At 43.3% G+C, this 20,818-nt stretch overlaps 1 non-coding gene across 1 annotated transcript; it reads right to left on the bottom strand.

Annotated features, from left to right (window-relative positions):
* Positions 1–18,523: 18,523 nt before the first annotated feature.
* Positions 18,524–18,598, bottom strand: Trnat-agu. The gene has a single exon. It is a non-coding gene; the product is annotated as a tRNA-Thr (tRNA).
* Between the last annotated feature and the right edge of the window lie 2,220 nt (positions 18,599–20,818).

The raw sequence follows: 20,818 nt of genomic DNA, 5'->3' as shown, positions 1-20,818 counted from the left end.
AAGCCACGCAGTTGACATTAAAAATAAGTAGCTTTATTACAATTAAAATGCATTGTCAGTTACTAAAAAATGTTGACAGTTCTGGGTGTGCAATACTTGTAATATCGCACTTTAGCGCACTTGAGACAGATATGAGCATCACTTCCAACGTTTTGATGGGCCAGGTTCCTCAGTGTCACCAGAAATACCTTGAGTTACGGATTCAGGATCTGTACATAGAGTTGATCTCAGATTGACCTCTTCTTTAAACAGCGAGTCAGCCTCAGCAAGTTCGCTGATTTCGTCAGCGGTTTCCTCAACATCCTCCATAACATCTTCTTCAGTGTCTTCATATAAAAATTTTATCACGTTTTCACAGTTGACCCCAATACATTTCTTACAAATTGAAGAACATTTCAAACCCGCTTTTCTGCAGGAGCACGCTCCGCCACAGTTCAGCTTGCATGAGCATGAAACAATGTGAAGAAGTGCTTCAGGTGCTGGATCTTGGCTCATTATAACGGGTATTGGACCGTGGTCACTGTGATTCCAGCCCCATTTCTCAGGAGGTTTCCAGTTTCCCATCCAACTTTGGACTTGTTGGTAAGTCCGCAACGAATGATGCGCAGCATCTTGTGTAGGTGGCAACCGTGCAAGATTCAGTTTGCTTTTTGTGGCAGACTTGGCGAATAGCTGGTACCACAAATGGTCTAGTGTGTGGGAACTGCTGACACCTCCACTATACAATGCGATAGTAACCTGTTCTCCTGCTGTTATTATTTCTACACGGGTAGCATGTGGTTTATTGAACGTGCAAAGGGCTGAGGTTAGGTGCTCATTTTTCGCAACAATATTGCAGCACTTAATTTTTCCTTGACCAAAAAAAAGCGGATGTTGTCACATCCGCTAAAGGCGTAAGTGAACAGAATATATTCACTGTCAAACTTGTAAGCTGCAGTGGAAAACCACTTGTCTTCTGCATTTCTTCTTCCTGGCTTTAAGAAAAATAAGTTTTCAATGCCTTTCCCCAAACCGGTCATGACCACAAGCAGGTCAACATCTTCTCCTACAATGACAACACTTCCAAAATCTTTGGTTCTTGAAATGGCAGATGTTACAATCATAACGTCAGCATCTTCTTGTGCCTGGAGCAATTCAATGCTACACTCCAGAAATTCCTTTTTAAGAAGTGCGATCAAACGCATCTTGTTTCGTTAATTGTACAAGAACTTGTCCTGAGGGACTTGGTTCACCATCTCTGATTCAACCACAACGACAACCGAAGAATGTTTTTTGGACCAACGAATCCTCTCAGCACTCTTTGTGGTACATTTGTCTCCCTCACATGGATACCCATCAAATACAATAGCAAATTGAGATCCAAAATGACGTTGCAGGTAAGAAACATAGCTTTGGGCTATTGACTTGAAGCAAACATTTCGAGTCCAAGTCACTTTGTGGATAAGGTACCCTCCATCAATGACAAAAAATTTACTCGGTCCACCTGACTTCACATCTTCCACTGGAACGAAGGCCAAAGAATAAATACGCTTTCATCCGCTAAAGAACAATTCCTACATACTTTTTCTTATAACTGATCATTAACGTCAATCAACTGTAGAAAATGTACGGCACCTGCATGCAATCGTATTACATATTGTAACACAAATAAACTTCACGCAATCCGACGTGAATGTGTTCGTAGTTACTGAATATGATGCTGTTTGTCCTGGCCCTGCAGCAGAGTGAGATGGTAAATTCCAATGAATAACATGGTGAGTAATATGTTTATACTACACAAATAGAAACTGAAATAACAGTGTTCAAAAATTAGGTAATTTGCCACTTTGCTCGAAATTTGAAAAAAGTGGTATTTTTTGACGTGCTGTAGTGTCTTAGATACTGGGAGTAGAAAAAAAATGGTAAGAATCAAATTTGTAGAGAATTTTGTGCTCTTTAGAAAAGAAAATAGACGTCAAAGCGATAGGAGCAAATGAAACTGAGATATTTTGAAAAAACTGAAAAAAGTCCGAAATTTTTGAAGTTTTTTGACTGCAGAAAGTTTTCCCAAGAGAAATTTTGTTGGCAAAACTTCGTTTTCTAACCTTTCCAACAATATGAACGAGTTAAAAAAATAAAATCTTCTCCCCACCTTTTGCAAGGTACAGACTTTTTTTCTGCCAGTTTCTCTGGACTAGGAGACCAACATAGCTCAACGACGTTACATGTATTGTTGTACTGAACCAGCATTCTTGACACCGCGGCATGGTACTGGGAAATACCAGACTCACGGCCACACGTTATTCTGGGGGCAGAAGTGCCCATCCCGCAACACTGATTTAAGTGTAACGGTCAACACAAACACGATACCATTACAGTGCCCGTGATGATTAATAAGCCTATTTTATCAATAGTTTTTCGGTTTTATTTCTTAAGTAGTTGTGCTTCGTTTCCTCCAACTCTCTCACCTTCTATGAAACTACAGGGTGATTCAAAAAGAATACCACAACTTTAAAAATGTGTATTTAATGAAATAAACATAATATAACCCTCTATAAACATCATTGCAAAGAGTATTTAAAAAGGTTTTTTTTCACTCAAAAACAAGTTTAGAGATGTTCAATATGGCCCCCTCCAGACACACGAGCAATATCAACCCAATACTCCAACTCGTTCCACACTCTCTGTAGCATATCAGGTGTAACAGTTTGGATAGCTGCTGTTATTTCTCTTTTCAAATCATCAATGGTGGCTGGGAGAGGTGGCCGAAACACCATATCCTTAACATACCCCCATAAGAAAAAATCGCAGGGGGTAAGATCAGGGCTTCTTGGAGGCCAGTGATGAAGTGCTCTGTCACGGGCTGCCTGGCGGCCGATCCATCGCCTCGGGTAGTTGACGTTCAGGTAGTTACGGACAGATAAGTGCCAATGTGGTGGCGCTCCATCCTGCTGAAATTGTGGAATTTGCAGCTCTCTGCTAGCTCTGCGAGTCGATTTTCCTGGGCTGCGAACAAATGCTTGCTGGATGCGTGCTACATTTTCATCACTCGTTCTCGGCCGTCCAGAACTTTTCCCTTTGCACAAACACCCATTCTCTGTAAACTGTTTATACCAACGTTTAATACACCACCTATCAGGAGGTTTAACACCATACTTCGTTCGAAATGCACGCTGAACAACTGTCGTCGATTCACTTCTGCCGTTCTCAATAACACAAAAAGCTTTCTGTTGAGCGGTCTCCATCTTAGCATCAACTGACGCTGACGCCTAGTCAACAGCGCCTCAAGCGAACAAATGTACAACTAAATGAATCTTTATAGCTCCCTTAATTCGCCGACAGATAGTGCTTAGCTCTGCCTTTTGTCGTTGCAGAGTTTTAAATTCCTAAAGTTGTGGTATTCTTTTTGAATCACCCTGTATATTCCCCACCCCGTAGCTCAGATCCTAGCTACTATATCTCTTCCGATTGCGCAGCTATTCCTTTTCTGAAACATGACTTTCTTCATGGTATCCTCGCCCGACAGCAGTGCAGATAGTTTCCAGCTCTATCTTACATGCTCCTTAGCACCATCTCGTCTTTGTTATTTAAGACGTTTATTACGTTCACTTTGCTCTTGCAGACATTGTACGTCGGTTAAAGAAAGAATATCGGCAAACAGGCTGATCAGCAATCTCCGATTGTTCGCTGGTGATGCTGTGGAGAGCAGGAAGGTATGGAAAATAAGTGACTGTACGTTGATACAAGATGACCTAGACAAAATTTCTCGTTAGTGTGATGAATGGCAATGGTTCAAATGGCTCTGAGCACTATGCGACCTAACTTCTGAGGTCATCAGTCACCTAGAACTTAGAAATAATTAAACCTAACTAACCTAAGGACATCACACACATCCATGCCCGAGGCAGGATTCGAACCTGCGACCGTAGCGGTCACACGGTTCCAGACTGTAGCGCCTAGAACCGCAAGGCCACTCCGGCCGGCGATGAATGGCAGCTCGCTCTTAATGCGAGTAGATGAGGAGAAAAAAACAAACCCGTAATGTTCGGATACTGCGTTAATAGACTCCTGCTTGACACTATCACGTCGTTTAAATATCGAGCGTAGCGATATAAAATGGAATGCGCATGTGAGGATTGTGGTAAGGGAGGCAAGTAGTCGACTTCGGTTTTTGGGAGAATTCGAGGAAAGTGTTGTTCATCTGTAATCCTTTACAATACCGCATGTAGCATGCTAGTGCGACCTATTCTAGAATACTGCTAGAGTGATTAGCATCCGCACCAGGACGGACTGAAAGAAGACATCGAAGCAATTCAGAGGCGAGGTGGTAGATTTGTTACCGGTAGGCTCAGTCAGCATGCAAGTGTTACCTTGAGGGAACAAGACATTCCTTTCGAAGAACACTGCTGAAAAAGTTTAGAGAACCGGCATTGGAAGCTGACTGCAGAACGATCCTACTACCGCATTCATAGATTTCGCGTACGGACCACGAAGGTAAGAAACGAGAGAGCTCATACGTAGGCATCCAGACAGTCGTTTTCCCCTCGCTCTATCTGCAAGTGGAACAGGAAACGAAACGACTGGTAACTGTACAGGGTACCCTCCGCCACGCACCGTACGGTGGCTTGTGGAGTATGTATGTATATGTACACTACTGGCCATTAAAATTGCTACACCAAGAAGAAATGCAGATGATAAATGGCTATTCACTGGACATATATATTATACTAGAACTGACATGTGATTATATTTTCACGCAAATTGGGTGCATAGATCTTGAGAAATCAGAACAACCACCTCTGGCCGCAATAACGGCCTTGGTACGCCTGGGCATTGAGTCAAACAGAGCTTGGATAGCGTGTACAGGTACAGCTGCCCATGCAGCTTCAACACGATACCACAGTTCATCAAGTGTAGTGAGATATGGAGAATGTGCTGTATCCAGAAATGCCCGTACAGGTCGTGCATTATTCTGCAGAAATTTAGGGTTTCGCAGGGATCGAGTGAAGCGCAGAGCCACAGGTCGTAACACATCTGAAATTTAACGTCCACTGTTCAATGTGCCGTCAATGCGAACAAGAGGTGACCGAGACGTGTAACCAATGGCACCCCATACCATCACGCTGGGTGATACACCAGTATGGCGCTGAGGAATACACGCTTCCAATGTGCATTCACCGCGATGTCGCCAAACACGGATGCGACCATCATGATGCTGTAAAGGGAACCTGTATTCATCCGAAAAAAAAAATGACGTTTTGCCATTCGTGCACCCAGGTTCGTCGTTGAGTACACCATCGCAGGCGCTCCTGTCTGTGATGCAGTGTCAAGGGTAACCGCAGCCGTGGTCTCCAAGCTGATAGTCCATGCTGCTGCAAACGTCGTCGAACTGTTCGTGCAGATGGTTGTTGTCTTGCAAACGTCCCCATCTGTTGACTCAGGGATCGAGACGTGGCTGCACGATCCGTTACAGCCATGCGGATAAGGTGCCTGTCATCTAGACTGCTAGTGATACGAGGCCGTTGGGATCCAGCACGGCGTTCCGTATTATCCTCCTGAACCCAGCGATTCCATATTCTGCTAACAGCAATGTCGCGATACGATAAACCGCAATCGCAATAGTCTACAATCCGACCTTTCTCAAAGTCGGAAACGTGATGGTACGCATTTCTCATCCTTACACGAGACATCATAACAAGTTTTCACCAAGCAACGCCGGTCAACTGCTGTTTGTGTATTAGAAACTTTCCTCATGTCAGCACGTTGTAGGTGTCGCCACCGGCGCCAACCTTGTGTGAATGCTCTGAAAAGCTAATCATTTGCATATCACAGCATCTTCTTCCTGTCGGTCAAATTTCGCGTCTGTTGGGCGACATCTTCGTGGTGTAGCAATTTTAATTTCCAGTTGTGTAGATGTAGAACCTTATAGCACCAACATGTTCATGAATCAGTCTAACGGAGTCGTTATCACTAAGTAACTCCGAATGGGAGAAAAATGAATTCGACCATTTGTTTCGGACAGGTGGAAAACGCAGCGAAATTTTTTAAAAATATTTCAACCGCATATAATGACGCATTGGAAAGCGATGTATACTCACAGTTTTGGGGGAAAGTGGGTGGGGGTTGGAGGGGGGGGTGGTACTGTTTACCTGTCACTTTTTATTCGCCAGTTAATTATTCTGCATGATAAGTGGCAGGTTGTTAATTGACAGGCGTATGAATTATTGCTACTGCGAGTGTGGTGAGTATAGCAGGATAGGGGTGGGGGTGGGGATGGGAGAAATGTGTGCCGGACACAGGACAGTGCCAGGGACAACAGAACGCAGCGAGAGAGCAGCATCGAGAGCGGTTTGCGCCGCGCCGGCGCTGGAACCTCAGAGAACCCGGTTCGTGGTTCGTTTGCCTGCGGCCATCTGCTACTGCCTGCCCTCAGTAATCAGCCGTCACATCACATCACATCACATCACATGGCGTCACGGATGGGCGCTAACACAGCAAAGCGAATGCCACGCCGCGCTGCCCGCCGGCCGCTATCGAGTTTTGCCGGAAAAAGCCCCTACTACACCGGGCCCTTACTGTTCTGTGCACGCCGGAGCGGCGCGTAATGAGGTGCTAATTGCCGTTTTCATTTGAATGCTCGACGGGACAGTCGGTGCGGCGCGTGGGCGCGGCAAAAACGTGGCGCGGCCGACAAACCTAGGCCGTGTAATTAGTTTTCAGTCATGTTTATGTAAATACTGCTCTCTGCGCGTAATACACGCGAAAGAGAAATTGAAAGCGATGAGCTGTGAAGTTAATTACCCTGCTGTTCTCACGGTATCTGGTGTTATTACTCGAATCTCATGTCTTGGGGGTTGAGATTCAACAGTAATTGCTGTAAAAGGAAGCTGTTGTTTAGTTTTTCTTGACTGCTCACTGTAGTCTGAATTCACTAACGTCCAATCCTGTGGAGAACTGCTTGAGGAACTGCGAATACTAACTACCCCTGCTTCCCAACGTATTTATTCCTTAATCAAACTGGTCATAAATAGCTTTCAATACCTGAAATATGAATAACTAATGTAATGATTTAAAACCAATAACTTCGATCCCGAAAAGTGTCATTTTTCAGGAACATAGGTTTGCAGTAACTTGTCACGACCCATAAAAAATACCTGTTACTCACAAGTTAATACTTGAACTAAATGAAATAAAATTTTAAATTAAATTTTCCCCCTCGACTTCGGTAATTCGTGCTGCTCTGTTGACCGTAATGCTGTGGTGGCGTAATGGTCAGCATATCTACCTAATAAGCCAGACATTTCACTACCCTCTTGCTAAGCACCATACCCTAATCTGGTTTCGAGGACAGGCTTTAGAATACCTCTTTCAGAGTGGTCCGCATACAGTCCTTGACTTCTGGTGCAAAGTTGTGACCGCGCGTAGCACCCTCACCCGAAAACCATCTTACCGACGAACTTTAGCCGGTTATCTCCGCAGCGTCTTCCTTGACCCCCCTCACAGTTGGGGTGTGCCATGCCTACCTGTCACATGATGCAACACCCTTATCCACGTTGTCATGCATCGAACAAAAACAAAAAAAAGGAAGAAGACAGAAAGTGTTATATTTTGTTGTATTTAATGTTTTTCTAATATTTTTTGTTTAACTAACAGTCGTTTATATATGTTTAAATGGTACCTTGAAGAACTCTTGCATAGTGTATATATATGTACTGTTAGTTTGTTCAATAAAGATTATTGAAAAAAAAGGAAGAAGACAGAATACGTTAAAAAAAATAAGCAAGAAGACACGGGTACGAGTCCCGGCCACAGCATAAATTTCAGTTAACTTCTTCAGCCTCCAACGTTGTTGTTGTTGTTGTGGTCTTCAGTCCTGAGACTGGTTTGATGCAGCTCTCCATGCTACTCTATCCTGTGCATGCTTTTTCATCTCCCAGTACCTACTGCAACCTACATCCTTCTGAATCTGCTTAGTGTATTCATCTCTTGGTCTCCCTCTACGATTTTAACCCTCCACGCTGGCCTCCAATACTAAATTGGTGATCCCTTGATGCCTCAGAACATGTCCTACCAACCGATCTCTTCTTCTGGTCAAGTTGTGCCACAAACTTCTCTTCTCCCCAATCCTATTCAATACTTCCTCATTAGTTATGTGATCTACCCATCTAATCTTCAGCATTCTTCTGTAGCACCACATTTCGAAAGCTTCTATTCTCTTTTTGTCCAAACTATTTATCGTCCATGTTTCACTTCCATACATGGCTACACTCCATACGAATACTTTCAGAAATGTCTTCCTGACACTTAAATCAATACTGGATGTTAACAAATTTCTCTTCTTCAGAAACGCTTTCCTTGCCATTGCCAGCCTACATTTCATATCCTCTCTACTTCGACCATCATCAGTTATTTTGCTCCCCAAATAGCAAAACTCCTTTCCTACTTAAAGTGCCTCATTTCCTAATCTAATTCCCTCAGCATCACACGACTTAATTAGACTACATTCCATTATCCTTGTTTTGCTTTTGTTGATGTTCATCTTATATCCTCCTTTCAAGACGCTGTCCATTCCATTCAACTGCTCTTCCAAGTCCTTTGCTGTCTCTGACAGAATTACAATGTCATCGGCGAACCTCAAAGTTTTTATTTCTTCTCCATGAATTTTAATACCTACTCCGAATTTTTCTTTTGTTTCCTTTACTGCTTGCTCAATATACAGATTGAACAACATCGGGGAGAGGCTACAACCCTGTCTTACTCCCTTCCCAACCACTACTTCCCTTTCATGTCCCTCGACTCTTATAACTGCCATCTGGTTTCTGTACAAATTGTAAATAGCCTTTCGCTCCCTGTATTTTACCCCTGCCTCCTTTAGAATTTGAAAGAGAGTATTCCAGTCAACATTGTCAAAAGCTTTCTCTAAGTCTACAAATGCTAGAAACGTAGGTTTGCCTTTCCTTAATCTTTCTTCTAAAATAAGTCGTAAGGTCAGTATTGCCTCACGTGTTCCAGTGTTTCTACGGAATCCAAACTAATCTTCCCCGAGGTCAGCTTCAACTAGTTTTTCCATTCGTCTGTAAAGAATTCGTGTTAGTATTTTGCAGCGGTGGCTTATTAAACTGATAGTTCGGTAATTTTCACATCTGTCAACACCTGCTTTCTTTGGGATTGGAATTATTATATTCTTCTTGAAGTCTCCAACGTTATGAAATAAAATCGCCATAACTTCTCAACGGTTTGCGTTTAAACTGGATGGTTGGGCGCGGGGCATGATGGGAATTAGTTTAGCGACCAAGCCCACTTTCATTTGGATGGGTTCGCCAATAAGTAAAATTGGCGCATTTGGGGGCCTGAGAATCCGCATTTCGCGATCGAGACGTCTCTTCATCCTCGACGGGTGACCTGGAGGTGTGCAGTGTCCAGTCACGGAATAACCGGTGCAATATTCCTTGATGGAACGGTGATTACCGAAAAGTACGCGAAGGTTTTGGGAGATGATTTGATCCCCATTATCCAAAGTGATTCTGATTTCGACAAGATGACAGAGCTCGACCCCTTCGAAGCAGGTTAGTAATGCTAATGCTGTGGCTAAGCCATGTCTCCGCAATATCCTTTCTTTCAGGAGTGCCCGTTCTGCAAGATTCGCAGGAGAGCTTCTGTAAAGTTTGGAAGGTAGGAGACGAGCTACTGGCAGAGGTAAAGCTGTGAGGACGGGGCATGAGTCGTGCTTGGGTAGCTCAGATGGTAGAGCACTTTCCCGCGAAAGGCAAAGGTCCCGAGTTCGAGTCTCGGTCCGGCACACAGTTTTAATCTGCCAGGAAGTTTCAGGTTAGTAATGTACTGGAGGAGCACTTTGGGGACTGCATTCTGGCTCTGTGGTACGCAGAGGCCACTGGTATGGGCCTCGACTGGCCGCCATATTCTCTGGATCTGAACACATGTGGCTCCTTTTTGTGGGGCTATGTTAAAGACAAGGTGTACAGCAATAACCCCAAAACCATTGCTGAGCTGAAAACAGCCATTCACAAAGTCATCGACAGCATCGATGTTCCGACACTTCAGCAGGCCATGCAGAATTTCGCTATCCGTCAGCGCCACATCATCGCTAATGACGACAGGCATATCGAACATATCGTAACCAAAATCCGAATATCTGTAGTGACGTTTGCATGTTGAATAAAGTTAGCTAATTTACGCTTTTTTTTATACCTCAGTAACTGCCACCCCGTACATTCCGAAAGGATTTAATGGGTTATCATCTCTTTCTACTTCATTGGTGTATTTCGTAGTAGAACTGATTGATGTACACATTATTAATAACATAAAATAACTGAGTATTACATAAAATCTAAGTTTCGCACATCTTCAGTGCAGTTATGAGGTCTGTTGTACTAAGCGTTTCTTACAGGAGTGCTAGTCCCGCAAGGTATGCAGAAGACTTTCTGCGTAATTCGGAACGTAGATGAGATACTGGTGTAAGTACAGCTGTGAGCTCGGCTCATGAGTCGTACTTGGATAGCTCAGTCTGTAGAGCACTTGCTCACGTCATTCCATGGTCTGCAACGCTGCGTTGCACGTCGCTCTCCTGAAAAACTTATTTACCGTAAATTTATTTCTCACCTTAGACATGGATGGCCACCTACACTCGTGGCACGTTCTGGGATGACTAAATGTAGTCGTCTCAGTTTTGAGGGGAGAAAACATTAGTAAATTACAGATCCAGTGCAAAAATGGCCGATTGCGACGGAACTGGATCCTGTGCAGGCTCTAACTAACACTTAACAGCCGCCGATGTACATGTAAACTTGAAGCACAAATTTCCAAAACAGTTAAAATGATGAAATTGGTCACCTTCGAACAAATATTTATTTAGACGATAGTTATCTTTAACAAAACAACCACTTTGGTATTTTTATTCACAATGTATTACGCCTCAGTGTAAAAAAAAGTTAATTCTGTAACTAATACCGTAATGGTTGCCTTGCGACAATATAATTAGATCCGCTCCGACCACACATCTTTCTGTTCCAGTATCTCAAGTCATACTAAAAAGTATAATAAGTCCAGCGTAAGGATGTTATAACAGCAAAGAGTAGCATCGATAAGGAAGTAAAAAAGAGAAGGTAAGTGGCACTATAGACTTACGCCGTATGTTGTTTTGAAGCCAGAGTGAGTAGGGCCTGTCGCCATTTTAAGTAACCTAAAACTGTAGCAGACTACTGTTTACGATAGCTTCTTGCTCATTATTTGTGTCGTGTGTATGCAACACCTGTTTTAAATACTAAGGCCGGCCGATGTGGCCGAGCGGTTCTAGGCGCTTGAGTCTGGAACCGCATGACCGCTACGGTCGCTGGTTCCAATCCTGCCTCGGTCATGGATGTGTGTGATGTCCATAGGTAAGTTAGGTTTAAGTAGTTCGCAGTTCTAGGGTACTAATGACCTCATATGTTAAGTCCCATAGTGCTCAGAGCCATTTGAACCGTTTTAAATACTGAAGATTACAATGCTTACATGAATAACTTAAGAGTCAGGAAGGCTATTTCGGACGTCTTTCTGTTCTTGAATGCGTACTTGCTCTCGTAATACGACACATTTGGCCTTGTTAATGTACCTTGTTTTTGTTGATGCACTTCGAATAACGAAGAAGAGAAGGACGTGATAGCAAATGACGCTGGAACTCCGAAACTAGTACTCGTTTGCTCACTGGTAATGCTTCTTGTTCGTTACATTTTCAGCTTTCAACTCGTATGCACAACATTTCTAATGTTCACGTTTCCAAAGAACTTACCTACGTATTGTTTGTCAGACCATAAACGTGTGTAATGAATAAAGAAGCAAGCATTTCTGTCATATCTTATGCATGTGAACTAAGTGAACGATTATTGAAATGCCAAAGGAACAGAACTGCATAGAGGTAGGTCCACTTGCATGGGAGGCGAGCACATTACCTCGCAGCTAAGCAGGCGGACATGAAGAACAGAGTTCCTCTTTCTATTAGATTGTCAGTGCATTACTTTCTCTGTAGCTTACATATATTCTCACTCTGAAATCTTATCTATGACGCGTCAGTCAGTGTATGGCCAATAGTAGCAGTACAGGCTAAAAAAAAGATATAATTCTTTAAACATCTTCCAGCGTTGCGGAATGCTATGAATGTGACTACGGGAATGGTCTCAAAAGCTTAAAACCCCATAAAATGGATATTTTTCTTTAACGTGTATGTAAGAAATTTGTTTAGTAATGATTGCCTAACCTGTGTGAGGTGTAGGGCTAACCAAACAAAACACAACTGCAATGGACATCTGCTTTGATCATCTGCTTGAGTCGACTTTTGAATGTCATTTTGAGGTTTCCAAAGTATATAAGCCTATACCATGCTTTGTGATATACTAATAATTACTGTGTTAGTTTAAAGTTCCATGTATCATTTTCACGATAAATCATAATGATGTGGAACGAGTCACTATATATTGACATCAATTTTTTTTTTTGAATATGCTTCCATGTTTATTATTTACTAGTCTTTTTTCGTTTTTTGGTTAAAGATTGATGTTAGTAGTTTCTACCCATCACCATTTATACATTAGAGTAATAGATAATATTTCGCAGAATAGAAGGAGTTATCAAAGAGAAACGTTTCCAGTTTAGCTCAAAAATTTATGTTGCTGTCTGCCAAGCATTTTATATCAATGTAAAAGTGATCATAACATTTACTGAAGCATTTTGAACCCCTGTTTGTGCTACAGACAGGCACCTTGTCGTGGCGTAATGAATGTCTTTTTTTTTCTTCTGATATTGTAACTGTATACAACATTGTTACTGTTGAAGTGCAGTGGATTATTTACAACAAACTTATTGATGGAATAAATATAGTGTGAAACGGATAGATCGCTACAAGGCGCAAACAGTGGTTACATAAAATTTCAGCCAAAGCCTTCTTCAGAAAGGAAACAAAGCGCACGTACACATTCATACAATGTTACACAAAATTCACAAACATATGACTGCTGTCTCCGTATTTTCTAGCCAATATCTTTTTAAAAGGGTAGGAAATGTGGACAATGAATAATTATCAGCGGGAGGAACTTAGGGCATGAGATGCAGCCGCAACCATCGTGGCAGTTACATAATCGTGTGTTGTGTGGGGACGTGGCCGTTGATACAGTGTGGCTCGGATGTCGACTCAAATGACAGAAGTAAAACCACTACGATAAAAGTAAACAGTGCAACCATAATTCATGTACAAGAAAGAAAATATTGCTTGAACGGCTCTAGTTAAGAATCAAATGTTTGGACTACGATCGTATCGATTACAGTCGTGAACAACGCAAGCTGGCATTTTTGATGAACCAACTAAGTCTCCACATAATCAAAGCACCCCACACGGTCAAAACTGGGCACAGGCTAGTCAGAGTGACGTCAGGGGAAAGTATCACTGCGGTGAACCATGGGTGTACAAATGTGGTGAACACAATGTTTTGGGCTACTTATGATGGCGGACATCGGTTGCAAGTTTGTGACGTAATGATAACTCCTTTCTTTTCTTCTTTTACCTCCATGAGCATCCCCGACACAGAGTTTGTTTTCGCAGTCACTTTCTTCAAATGGTTCACAGTGCTCTAAGCACTGTGGGAATTAACATCTGAGGTCATCAGTCCCCTAGAACTTAGAGCTACTTAAACCAAACTAACCTAAGGACATCACACACATCCATGCCCGAGGCAGGATTCGAACCTGTGACCATAGCAGCAGAGCGGTTCCGGACTGAAGCGCCTAGAACCGCTCGATCACAGCGGCTGGCTCATTTTCTTCTGCTGCTGTAAATACGTTAATTCGCAGGCGCTTATATCGCGAAGCATGTTCAACAACAGTCTGTGCTGTAAAGCACTGTCAGCACAGCCGGTATGTAGAATCCATTTCAGAATTAGCGTATTTCTTATGGCCTAAGTTGATTTGTGTTATTCTCAGCACAGTTAGCTGGTTCCGTTGCCTTGGAAATTGGGACGTCAGTTGTGAAATATTCTCATTCTACTCTTATCCCATTTATTGTTTTAAATTTCTTGCAATCAATTTCGCAGCAACTACAGCCTCATCTACAATCCCAAGTATATACCATGAACAGTCCTATAGGGGACGATGGGGTGCGTGGACCGGGTGTATTACTTGTCTTTGTGCTGGTACATCGCCTGAAGATGAAGCCGCAGTTGCTTGAAAAACAGTAGCAAATGAATTAAAACAGTAAACACAGCTGAGTGGAAGAAAATTTTTAAGAGAGTTGCCTTTGTTCTCACTAACAACCCAATAAGTGTTTTTCTATCCCTATTATCTCATCCGGTGTAATCTCATGTCAGCAACCGATAATCCAAATGCAGCTAACATCGCCCGTTTCCGTGCCAAACTACCATACTTAATACGTTCTGTTTCGTAATGTATTGTAAGTACCATAAGTTTACAACAGTTCTCTTCCTATACTTGTACTTCTTTTCTATTGTTTTAAATTTTTCGGATGCTTCTGTCACGAATTAAAGAAATGTAATTAAAACTTCCGCGCTAAGAGGCCGTGGTCCAATAGTAGAAATACTTCTCCCTGACGTTTCGTTGCCAGCTGCGGGGAACATGATCTGAGGTGAGTCTACGACTCTCTTAGCACGGAGGTTTTAATTACTGAAGACACCGGCCGTGAAAGCCTACACGCTATGAATAAAGAAATGTAATTCCTGGGTCAGAATCCGGTGTCACCAAGGGACTGGCGTTTATTTAGCCTCGTGAAGACAGCTGGTGAACTGCCTGAAGGAGCGCCATGAGAACCATTTCGACAGCATTGGCTAATACCCGGGAGAGGACTGATTTGATCACAACCCACCACAGCCACAATTACGTTGACTTCGCTGTACTTAAAAGAGAAGAGCTTAACAGACGGGTTGACTATGACACTATCTTGGTGCATGCTTTACCCATAAAAAGGCTATCACACTTTCAGTTATAATAACTAGCTTGCTCAATAACATGTTGCCTGACATGCAGTATGCGACTTGTATTTATTAAGATATCCACATATCTTCCCCCTTACATTGCTCGATGAGGCAGCCTTAAACTCCCCCATCGAGCTCCATATTGCTTCCTCGATATCTGTCTATCCATACGACTTTGTGAAATCAAAGAGAATCGCAACGTCTTCTGCAACTTGGTCTGCTGTCTCACCCCCCTCGCTCGGCTTTCATGCTATTTCAGTTACCAACTTCTCAAAATCTGTTTTACGTCTTGCACGTATTGGGTGCTTGAAATAATTCTCGCTGTTTGTTGGACAGAAAACACACGTTTATTGTAATAGAATGATGTAAGACACCGTTCCACGCTCGGTTCTAAAAAGGAACGCTCAAATGATGGCAGTCAAAACATAGCAGAAATTTGTGCGTCCGTAAGGAGATCAAAGTGTGAAGCGTGCGTCTACTACTGCCATTATACCTTAGAAGAGGATACAGTCGAGACACCGAGAAAATTCTGTCCTCCGCAAAATCGCTAAGCGTGTTGAAAGTTCCTATGCAGCCACTCGTTGACCAGTCTGGTGTGGCAATAGAAGACAGCAGAAGGAAAGCTGAAGTCTCAAATTTCACGTTTAACGAATCATTCACGGAGGAGAATCGTACGAACATACTGTTGCTTGACTGTAGCACAGACTACTGTATGGTAGACGTAGTAACAGGCACCCCTGGCGCGGAGGGGAAACGGAAGAGTTGAAAACAAACACGTCGCGTGGTACGGATGGAACGCCAGTTCGGTTTTACAATGAGTACTCTGCTGCACGGGTGCGTTACTTAGCTTTCATTTGTCTCGGATCTCTCAGCCAGCGCAAAATCCTAAGCGGTTGGAAAAACAAGCACAGGTAACTCTTGTATACAGAGTGGTCCTATGATCGTGACCGGGCCAAATATCTCACGAAATAAGCGTCAAACGAAAAAATTACAAAGAACGAAACTCGTCTAGCTTGAAGGGGGAAACCAGATGTTGCTATGGTTGGCCCGCTACATGGCGCATGGAGCTATCATAGGTCAAATGGATATCAACAACTTTTTTTTTTAGATAGGAACCAACATTTTTATTACATATTCGTGTAGTACGTAAAGAAATATGAATGTTTTAGTTGGACCACTTTTTTCGCTTTATGATAGATGACGCTGTAGTAGTCATAAACTTATAAGTACGTGGTAGCACGTAACATTCCGCCAGTGCGGACGGTATTTGCTTCGTGATACATTATCCGTGTTAAAATGGACCGTTTACCAATTGCGGAAAAGGTCGATATCGTGTTGATGTATGGCTATAGTGATCAAAATGTCCAACGGGCGTGTGCTATGTATGCTACTCGGTATCCTGGACATCATCCAAGTGTCTGGACCGTTCGCCGGATAGTTACGTTAGGAAGTGTTCAGCCGCATGTGAAACGTCAACCACGACCTGCAACAAATGATGATGCCCAAGTAGGTGTTTTAGCTGCTGTCGCGGCTAATCCGCACATCAGTAGCACACAAATTGCGCGAGAATCGGGAATCTCAAAAACGTCGGTGTTGAAAATGCTAATTCAGCATCGATTGCACCCGTACCATATTTCTATGCACCAGGAATTGCGTGGCGACGACTTTGAATGTCGTGTACAGTTCTGCCACTGGGCACAAGAGAAATTACAGGACGATACCAGATTTTTTGCACGCGTTATCTTTAGCGACGAAGCGTCATTCACCAACAGCGGTAACGTAAATCGGCATAATATGCACTATTGGGCAACGGAAAATCCACGATGGCTGCGACAAGTGGAACATCAGCGACCTTGGTGGCTTAATGTATGGTGCGGCATTATGGGAGGAAGGATAACTGGTCCCCATTTTATGGATTGCAGTCTAAATGGTGCAATGTATGCTGATTTCCTACGTAATGTTCTACCGATGTTACTACAAGATGCTTCACTGCATGACAGAATGGGGATGTACTTCCAACATGATGTATGTCCGGCACATAGCTCGCGTGCGGTTGAAGCGGTATTGAATAGCATATTTCATGACAGGTGGATTGGTCGTCGAAGCACCATACCATGGCCCGCAGGTTCACCGGATCTGACGTCCTCGGATTTATTTCTGTGGGGAAAGCTGAAGGATATTTGTTATCGTGATTCACCGACAACGCCTGACAATATGCGTCAGCGCATTGTCAATGCATGTGCGAGCATTACGGAAGGTGAACTACTTGGTGTTGAGAGGAATGTCGTTACACGTATTGCCAAATGCATTGAGGTTGACGGACATCATTTTGAGCTATTTGCAATAGCCATACATCAACACGATATCGACCTTTCCCGCAATTGGTAAATGGTCCATTTTAACATGGATAATGTATCACGAAGCAAACACCGTCTGCACCGCCGGAATGTTACGTGTACCACGTACATATACGTTCGTGACTGTTACAGCGCCATCTGTCACAAAGCGAAAATCGTGGTCCAGCTATAACGTTCATATTTCTTTACGTACTACACGAATATGTATAAAAAATGGGGTTTCCTAATTTAAAAAACGCAGTTGATATCCGTTTGACCTATGGCAGCGCCATCTAGCTGGCCAACCATAGCGCCATCTGGTTTCCCCCTTCAAGCTAGACAAGTTTCGTTCTCTGTAGTTTTTTCGTTTGACGCTCATTTCGTGAGATATTTGGCCCGGTCACGATCAATGGACCACCGTGTATATGAGGGACGATCAGAAGCTTACATTCGAAAGCCACACTAACCCCCCTACATGTCGGTGCTTATACAACCAGATCGCAGTCGTGCCAGGTTGCTTGCACGCTGCAGCAACGCCGACAAGCGGAAACTGTTTGATCGCCCGTTATACATAAATGATCTGACGGAAAGGCAGAGGAGCAATCTGCGGTAGTTTGCTGATGATGCTGTGGTATACGGTTAGGTCTCGTCGCTGAGTGACAGTTTGAGAATACTAGATGGCTTAGACAATACTTGTAGTTGGTGTGGTGAATGGCGGCTTGTTTTAAAGGTAGAGAAAGGTAATTTAATGCTTATGAGTAGGAAAAGCTGTCCCGTAATGTTCGAACACAGCATTAGTAGTGCTCTGCTTGATGCAGTCACGTCGATTAAATATCTATGCGTACGATTGCAGAGCAATATGAAATGGTACGAGCGTGTAAGAATTGTAGTTGGCAAGGCCAATGGTCGGCTTCGGTTTACTGCGAGAATTTTAAGCAAGTGTAGCTTATCTACAACGGAGACCACGTACAGAACATTAGAAACGCCCGAAGACATCGAAGCAATTCAGAGGCGGGCTGCTAGATTTGTTACCGGTAGGTTCGATCAACACGGAAGTATTACGGAGATGCTTCGTTAAGTCAAATGAGAATGCGTAGAGGGAAAACGACTCTCTCGTTGACGAAACACTGTAAAGATATGTAAATTGGAGATGGAGAAGAAAGGAAAGGAAGGGGATCACTCCTGTCAGCTGCATCGGGACATTACACGGAATAAGAGGCGAGGAGTGAAAAATGTGTATTGGACCGGGATTCGAACCCGGGACCTCCTGCTTACTAAGCAGGTGCAGTGACCACTGCGCCATCCGCAACACAGCATTATCCCAACTGCGCGGTCTACGTCGGCACGCCTCCCATCGAGCGCCACATATCCACACAGTTTCTGTCCATTTTCTCCATGCTAAAAAAAAAAAAAAAAAAAAAAAAAAAAAAAAAAAAAAAAAAAAAAAGGTTCAAATGGCTCTGAGCACTATGGGACTTAACATCTGTGGTCATCAGTCCCCTAGAACTTAGAACTACTTTAAACCTAACTAACCTAAGGACATCACACACATCCATGCCCGAGGCAGGATTCGAACCTGCGACCGTAGCAGTCCCGCGGTTCCGGACTGAGCGCCTAGAACCGCTAGACCACCGCGGCCGGCTGCTCCATGCTCGCTCTCTGGGATTCCCACTGGAGGCAGACGATCCATTGCCCAGGTAGGAAAATCAAATTGTATGAATGCGTCTTGGCTGTTCTTTCGGATATCCACATAAGCTGTTGAGATAATTTAGACAATCGACATTTGAATCTGACTCCAGAACGATTCTGCAGCAGCGGTGGCCCTACACAATACTAGGAAGGTGTACCAGTTTCTTTAGCTCTTCAGTGTACAGGGTGATTCAAAAAGAATACCACAACTCTAGGAATTTAAAACTTTGCAACGACAAAAGGCGGAGCTAAGCACTATCTGTCGGCGAATTAAGGGAGCTATAAAGTTTCATTTAGTTGTACATTTGTTCGCTTGAGGCGCTGTTGACTAGGCGTCAGCGTCAGTTGATGCTAAGATGGCGACCGCTCAACAGAAAGCTTTTTGTGTTATTGAGTACGGCAGAAGTGAATCGACGACAGTTGTTCAGCGTGCATTTCGATCGAAGTATGGTGTTAAACCTCCTGATAGGTGGTGTATTAAATGTTGGTAAAAACAGTTTACAGAGAATGGGTGTTTGCGCAAAGGGAAAAGCTCTGGACGGCCGAGAACGAGTGATGAAAATGTAGCACGCATCCAGCAAGCATTTGTTCGCAGCCCAGGAAAATCGACTCGCAGAGCTAGCAGAGAGCTGCAAATTCCACAATCAACTGTATGGAGAGTCCTACGAAAAAGGTTAGTTATGAAACCTTATCGTCTGAAATTGGTTCAAGCACTGTCTGCAGCTGATAAGATTAAAAGAATCGATTTCTGTGATTTTATCCTTGCTCAAATGGAAACAGATGAATCTTTCGTTTCAAAGATTGTGTTTAGTGATGAAGCAACTTTCCACACTAACGGGAAAGTCAACCGTCACAATGTCTGTATGGGGCACTGAGAATCCGCGGGAAACAACTCAGTATGAACGTGACTCGCCTAAGGTGAACGTTTTCTGTGCCATTTCAGCCAATAAAGTTTTTGGTTCCTTTTTCTTCGAAGGTGCTACTGTAACTGGACTACAGTATCTGGAGATGTTAGAGAATTGGCTGTTCCCTCAGCTCGAACAAGAAGCACAACAATTCATATTTCAGCAGGATGGAGCGCCACCACATTGGCACTTATCTGTCCGTAACTACCTGAACGTCAAATACCCGAGGCGATGGATCGGCCGCCAGGCAGCCCGTGACAGAGCACTTCATCACTGGCCTCCAAGAAGCCCTGATCTTACCCCCTGCGATTTTTTCTTATGGGGGTATGTTACGGATATGGTGTTTCGGCCACCTCTCCCAGCCACCATTGATGATTTGAAACGAGAAATAACAGCAGCTATGCAAACTGTTACGCCTGATATGCTACAGAGAGTGTGGAACGAGTTGGAGTATCGGGTTGATATTGCTCGTGTGTCTGGAGGGGGCCATATTGAACATCTCTGAACTTGTTTTTGAGTGAAAAAATACCTTTTTAAATACTCTTTGTAATGATGTATAACAGAAGGTTATATTATGTTTCTTTCATTAAATACACATTTTTAAAGTTGTGGTATTCTTTTTGAATCACCCTGAATTATACAGTGTTACAACTTCAGCATGCGAACTAACCGTCCACACTCTCTGATACCGAACAGTCAAGCGCGTCAGCTATCGAACTTTGGTGAACCTTACCAACACCGACTCAAAGGAAGGCCTCGGCACTTGTTGGTGACGTCACGTCAGCTAGGCACAGCGAACGCCAGGTCTGTTGCAGGCAGAAACACCTGGGCGTGCTTATCACTATAAATCTCTTATTTTTGGACGAAATGTTTGGTATTGTTTTGGATTCTGCGGTTTTATTTAGATGAAAGATTTTCTTACTATCGTAAAGCTACA

Source organism: Schistocerca piceifrons, chromosome 3 (assembly GCF_021461385.2).
Source record: "Schistocerca piceifrons isolate TAMUIC-IGC-003096 chromosome 3, iqSchPice1.1, whole genome shotgun sequence".
In the NCBI taxonomy this organism is placed as follows: domain Eukaryota; kingdom Metazoa; phylum Arthropoda; class Insecta; order Orthoptera; family Acrididae; genus Schistocerca; species Schistocerca piceifrons.
The sequence above is the reverse complement of the archived record's forward strand: the minus strand, read 5'-3'. Positions and strand labels throughout refer to the sequence as shown.